The 6,465-nt window shown below is 39.8% G+C and overlaps 1 long non-coding RNA gene across 3 annotated transcripts; it reads right to left on the reverse strand.

Annotated features, from left to right (window-relative positions):
- Positions 1 to 1,895: 1,895 nt before the first annotated feature.
- On the reverse strand, positions 1,896 to 5,693 carry LOC119341000. Of its 3 annotated transcripts, XR_005164809.1 has the most exons (6): positions 5,587 to 5,693; positions 5,260 to 5,298; positions 4,437 to 4,559; positions 4,030 to 4,273; positions 2,614 to 2,776; positions 1,896 to 2,153 (listed from the first exon to the last, which is right to left on the reverse strand). It is a non-coding gene; the product is annotated as an uncharacterized LOC119341000 (long non-coding RNA). The 3 variants fall into 3 exon arrangements; XR_005164808.1 differs by having other exon boundaries at positions 2,614 to 4,270; XR_005164807.1 differs by having other exon boundaries at positions 2,614 to 4,273.
- Positions 5,694 to 6,465: the final 772 nt, after the last annotated feature.

Consider the following 6,465-nt stretch of genomic DNA (forward strand, 5'->3'; position numbering starts at 1 on the left):
ACTTACCTCATTTTCCTCCAAATTGACATAATAAGTTTAGTTAGCTCAAAAATGGCATAATTACCTAGGTTAGCAAAAAATGACATGTACTTACCTTATTTTCCTCCAAATTGAGATAGTGAGCTTAGTTAGCTCAAAAATGGCATAATTACCTAAGTTAGCTCAATAATGACCTATATTTACCTTCTTTTCCTCCAAAATGACATAATAAGCTTAGTTAGCTCTAAAATGGCATATTTACCTAAGTTAGCTCTAAAATGACATAAATAAGGAATAAGAATAAGAAAAACAAGGAAGAGGAGAAAAAGAAAGAGTAGAAGAAGAAAGAGAAGAAAAAAGAAAGAATAAAAGAAGAAGAATGAGAAGGAAAAGGATAAAAAGATAGAAGAGAAGAAGAAATATGATAAAAAGAAAGAAAAGAAAAAGGAAGAATATATTTTCTTCTTCTTTCTTTTTCTCCATATTCTACTCCCTCTTCTTATTCTTATTCTTCTTATTTTTCTTCTTCTAACTTTCTTACTCCCATTTTTGCAGATTTGATTCACTTCATGGAAACTGGCATTGATGGACTGCTAGTGTTTAGATTTTGTTTTGATTTGTATTGATGGACAATGTGAACCTATGTATGTATATATGGATGAACTCCTTGATACCATGTATGTATTGGATCTTTTAGTACCCTATGTGTTCTCTTGCATTGATGGGGTTGTTATATGTTGGATACATGGCTTATGCTTCAGCTTGAAACTATATCATATTTGTGTTTCAAAAATGCAGGGAAATAATAGAAAACAAACAAAAAAGTGGCAATACGGGCATTTTGCCGTCTGCCAGCCGACGGCAAAGCCCTTTGTTGTCGGTAGGCGGATGGCAACGGTGCCATGTGGCAGCAACCTATGCAACCTGGGACCACCAGGTCTAACCCATTTGGTCATTCCGCCGTCAGCTGGTAGACAGCAAACAAGATACACACAAATTATGAAGGTAGAGCATGAGTGACGTGTGCCACAGGTAAGCTGACGTCAGCCAGTAGACGGCAAAGGCAAGTGCATATCTGCCGTCAACTGGCAGATATCAAAGTCTGCCGTTAGCCACCTAATGGGGATAACAGCTATACGTTGTCGTCCCTGAGCTTTGTCATTAGCATGGCAAGGAGGACCGACAGCAAACATCTTTGTCGTCCGCTATGCTTCTGCAGACGACAAAGAAGCGCATTATTGTGACTTTCAATGCTGAAAATGGGGCCATCAGTCAGCAGACGGCAAAGGTGTTTGCCTGTCCGTGGGTTGGTCCTTTGCCATCTGCGATGGCAGACGACAAAGTAGCTGATTCCTGTAGTGAATTGGAGAAGCACTGCAAGAAATATGTCAACTTGTGACCTTGACTATTGGTCACTGAAAGGTCATTGTTTTTCATTTGCGACCTTTTTGTGACCAAAAACGGAAGGTCAAAAGCTTGCGATCGTAAACTGAAATTAACGACCTTCTCTGTGAGAAGGTCGTAGACGTTTACGACCAAAACAGAAGGTCGTTGAACCCATGATCTTTTGTTTTGGTCACTAGCTGTCTGCCAAGCCCACGTCGGATCCGACGTGGCAATCTAACGTGGCAAAACTACGACCAATTGAAAAGGTCACTAACAAGAATCAGCCCAGTCCGATTGAGTGTTTTACATGGGCCTAGCCAATTAATTCAGCCTTTTATATATTTTTTTCCTGTCAATTTACGCTAGCTACATGGGATAAGCCCAGCAATTCGGCCTTTTTGGTTTCTAAGACACAGAACGTTACGATCCATTTCTTTTTGGGCCTCGACCTTTTAAAAGTTGACTTCTTTTTTGGGCTTCAGCCTTTTTGCATGCTATTCACGTTTTGGGCCTTGGCCTCTACCAATAAGTAGGTCCAACTCATCAACTTTCTATTTCTCACATCTTCACAGTACACCAATGATCAATATTTCAAATGAAACAGAACTATATACTTGAAATGATAGCCAAAATTAGCCTATTACAATCTTTACATAGTGTTCATACAACCAAACCAATACAGAATACAATGTAACTAGCTATGAAGTACAACCAGAACACAAGGCATATTGATAGATAACCACCACGCTTCATCGTCTTCCTCTTCCAAATTCCAAGAAACAAATCACCTAGCATTAGAAGGATCACGCATCAGAAGCGTATAAAACATCAAACAAAGAAATAAATGGCAAGCAGTATAAAAATCAAGGTAGCACTAGTATATTTTAACTTGTCTTGCAACCATCAATATAATTTGCTTATAAGAAAACATATGGTCTGATGCTTATGAGCTACTAGATTACTAAACACATATTGCACACTATGCACTCAATTTGATACTTGCTTAACAGTTTCAATGTAAACCAACTGTTAAACCTGAAAAGATGCAAAGCTGAAATCTAACTGATAATTGTAGCAAGAGTGCTCCCAGCACAATATCACAATTCTGCATTTCTAACCAGCACAAGGGTTCAGCAAGCCAATGCATTTTGGTGTGGATATTCTAGACTTTGATGCTGCTAGGTTCATTAGTCAAAGGAATACATCAGGAACAAAGTGCAAGCAATAACAACAGAAATGTATGCGTACCTCATGGAGGAGTGGAGGTTGGCGAAGGCAAGGGCTTCGTAGGGGCAGCCAGAGGCGGCGCTTGATGGACGAAAAGTTTCAACATATACTCAGATCCGTGTTGAATTGGACCAGCCAATCCAGCTCTTAAACTGGCTTGGAGATCGATGAACACTTGGCCAATCTACACAATAATAGAGACATAACAATCAACTTGTTGCACACTAGAGGCAGAGGGGATTTCCTTAGAGAAGAAACAGAATTGGACATAGAGCCACATCCCACATTAATAAATTGTTCGTAGCAGTTGTAACATAGAACCAATACAAATGTTGTATGGATATGAACAGCATGATAAGTGACTACTGGTGAGAAAACTGAAGTTTGCAAATTCTACTAGTCTACCGACATGGGTACTGGTTCATCAAACAGCATGAATCACAAATTGCTTGAAATAAACATGCTAGAACAAGTAGTTGTTGGTCCAGTGAATCCTGGGGAGATACTTGCTAGAACAAATCACAAACAGACAGTATGCAGGCAAGGTACATAGAGACCAGGAGAAGCAGGGCATGTGCGGCCGCGGCCGCTGTACACTTCCGCATTTCTAATGGCCATGTAAGTTGTCACCAATGTTAATTATTTTAATACAAACATTTTCACAAACATCATACAAGCAAACTCCATTACACAATATGCAGTACATGGGAACAGACAAACAATCAACACATATATATCTAGTCAATAAAATATGCATGCAAAGTTGTACTAATGTAGACATGCTTTCACTGTCATATGCATAGGTGTTTCATAATTGAACAGAATTGAATAGCAAAGAAATCAGAATTGAACAGAATTGCCGTGCAGAATTAGTCATATGCATAGGTGTTTCACATAATGAGGGGAGTTCTTGATTAGTTAAGAAGAGCTCAATTTTCAGGAAAGTTAATACATATTTCATGCTTGTCTACAAAAGAAATTGTATCAACTAAACAATTAGTCATGCATAAGTGTTTCACATGAAAAACATACATAAGTGCAGACTTGAGATTGACAATTAGGATGCATGCTCTACACATACAGAAGTTTTACAGAGCAGCAACAATGGCATCACAGTTGAGTTGCCAGACCAAAACAAAGCCATGTATGTATGTAACAAAATCAGCCAAACTGAATAGTATAGTAGAGTTCATCAACTGATATGGGCAGCTAGCCAAGTTTCCCAATGGGAAGATCTCACAAGAGCAGACAAAGAAATGGATATTTTAAACTACACTAGATTGCAGGGGGGAAAGGAGATGGATGTGTGGCGTAACCAAGATAACACTCCTAATTTTTTTCATGAAAGGATCATGATAGACACAGGTAGCTACCAACAGGAAGAGGAAAATGGAAAATGCAGGCTACATGACCGAGGTTCTACCGACAAGAACCAACCAAATTAACCCAGCAAGTTATTCAGATGAGGCAAGCAGCCCAGATGCAGAAGGGTGGATTGTTCAGTTCACTTCAGTTGAAGCTATCCAGAAGAGAATGTTAGGACGGCCGGTTGGGTTCACTTCTTGTGCACCCTGCAGTCTGGGGAGTTTGGCTGCAAGGGAGACATCGGCTGCCTGTTGTTGAAATCAATGGCCAGGTCGACCAGGCTCGTGTCCTTCAGGCTCAATGACTTGCGCTTCTGCTGCAGCACCAAGAATGACATTGTTAATGTGGTCAAGGTAGACAAACAGTAGGGTAATTCAGATTTCGACTAACAATTGTACTGCCTGTGATGTGTGTGTACTAAATTAAATAAAATCAGTAAACACTTGAGCTTTTATGGTTGGGTTGGTTGGTGCTTTTACCTTGGTGGAATTGCTGGCAGAGTGCTTCCTTTCGGACTAATGTTTCTGCTCCTTCTCCAGTAAGCACAACAGCCTCTCGTTGGCTTCGTCAAGAGCTCTGTTCTCCTCGAATAACAACTTAACCTTGAAACAAACACATACAACTTGTTTAAAACAAAATCCGGAGTGTATCATGTTTGGAATGAAATGGCATTAGCAAATCAAGTAGAACAGGAACCAACCAGGGCAACTTCATCAGATATACAGAAACTGAAGTTACATGTCAATCCAATAGAAAAAACTTCCTAGATAGCCATGCGTGAACTACAACAATCATGTCACTTCATGTGAGCAAACGCAAAACCAACTGACATTGGTAATACCAATCAGGCAACGATGGAACAGAATTAATCTGCCACTAGAACTGAAAAAGCGTCTTACATTTATTTATTTTTTGATATGGAAAACGCCTTACATTAGTGTATGGAGGGAGTACATGCAAAGGCTAGACATCTAAAAACTTAAACTGGAGATACACCAAAAGGGCATTAACCTCCAAACACTGCAAGCATAGTGTCAGCTAAGAAGTCATCGGACAACGCAATCCACTCTAAACACCAAAACCTTGAGTGGGACCTGACAAGCGAACAAAGCCCTCTCACAGCAATGATTCAGAAGGGCTGCCACACACTAAACCCAAAAACCCACACAATGACAACACGTAATGTAAGGTGGACTTGGCAGCACTGCTACTTGGTTTTTGCTACTATACATGATTTGTCTCCCTAAATAAACTCTATGCAAACAAGGATGTTAAAGAGGCGGGGCAGGTTGCGACGCTTACGTCATTGGTGAAGGCGGCGAGGCCTCCAATCTCTTGTACCTGCAGGACAGGATAGGATAGGACAACAAAGCAAAGTCAGGGGCAAGAATGGATTAAACTGAGTGAATCTGAAATTCACTATATCTATCTATCTATCCACTAGGCAAAGGAGCAGGCGGAGTGCATGCTGACCCGTAGTTGGACTGCATCCACAACACGTACCCCAAACTACAGCTAAGCTTTTTTCAAGCAACTACTGCCAGCAATCATCAGAGATTCAGAGAACAACAAGGCATGTTCATCGCGATTCAAAGTAAAGGCAATGAGTATAGGATGAGTCTAGAGAACCTTCAAATACATTTTCGTACGATGGATCACACACCACTACGACTTCTTTAACTTCCTTCATTCCACAGAATGTCCTTGAACTGTGGGACAGAAATGTAAGAATTTCAGGTATGCGTGAAATTGCCATATCAGGGAATTAATAAGTTATACGCTAAGGAAATTACGACCTTTCTGACCAAAATGGTCGCAATGGTTTAGGGTTTGGAGCCCCCCGAACAGCTTTTGACCAATTGGTCTCAAATGGTCATAGATCTATGACCAATTCTTCCAGGGTCACTGACAGAAGGTCACTAGTTGACATATTTCTTGTAGTGAAGCCTCCCCAAGCTTCAGGGAGATGCTCTTCCTCAGATTGCACAAAGTTATATATTTCCTGTAAGGCAGCTTGTTTCATATGACCAAGAAAATATTTTTCAGAGAAGTAATATATCATATCCTGGGAAGTACACACAATGAGGAGCAAGAATATTGAACCATTCTTTAGCATCACCCTTCAATGACAAAGGAAATAACTTAAGAATATAGTAAAAGTGATTTTTTTTGTCATGAGAAAATAGGGTGGCTATATTGTTTAATTTAATAAGGTGTGCCACAATAGTTTCAAATTCATAACCATGGAAAGGATCAGATTCTACCAAAGTAATAAGTTCAGGATCAACGAAGAATTCATAATCCTCACCAGTAACAAAGATATGAGAAGTAGCAAACTTAGGATCATATTTCATTCTCTCTATCATAGCCTTTTCTTTCAGCTTACTTAGTAATTTCTTAAGATCTTCTCTATCATTACAAGAAAGAAAGTATCTAGCGATCTCCCCATCCATAACATAACCCTCGGGTACTATAGGCATTTCATATCTAGTAGGAGAGCTAGGCATA

The sequence above is a fragment of the Triticum dicoccoides genome, chromosome 7B, assembly GCF_002162155.2.
Source record: "Triticum dicoccoides isolate Atlit2015 ecotype Zavitan chromosome 7B, WEW_v2.0, whole genome shotgun sequence".
NCBI classification, from domain to species: Eukaryota; Viridiplantae; Streptophyta; class Magnoliopsida; order Poales; family Poaceae; genus Triticum; species Triticum dicoccoides.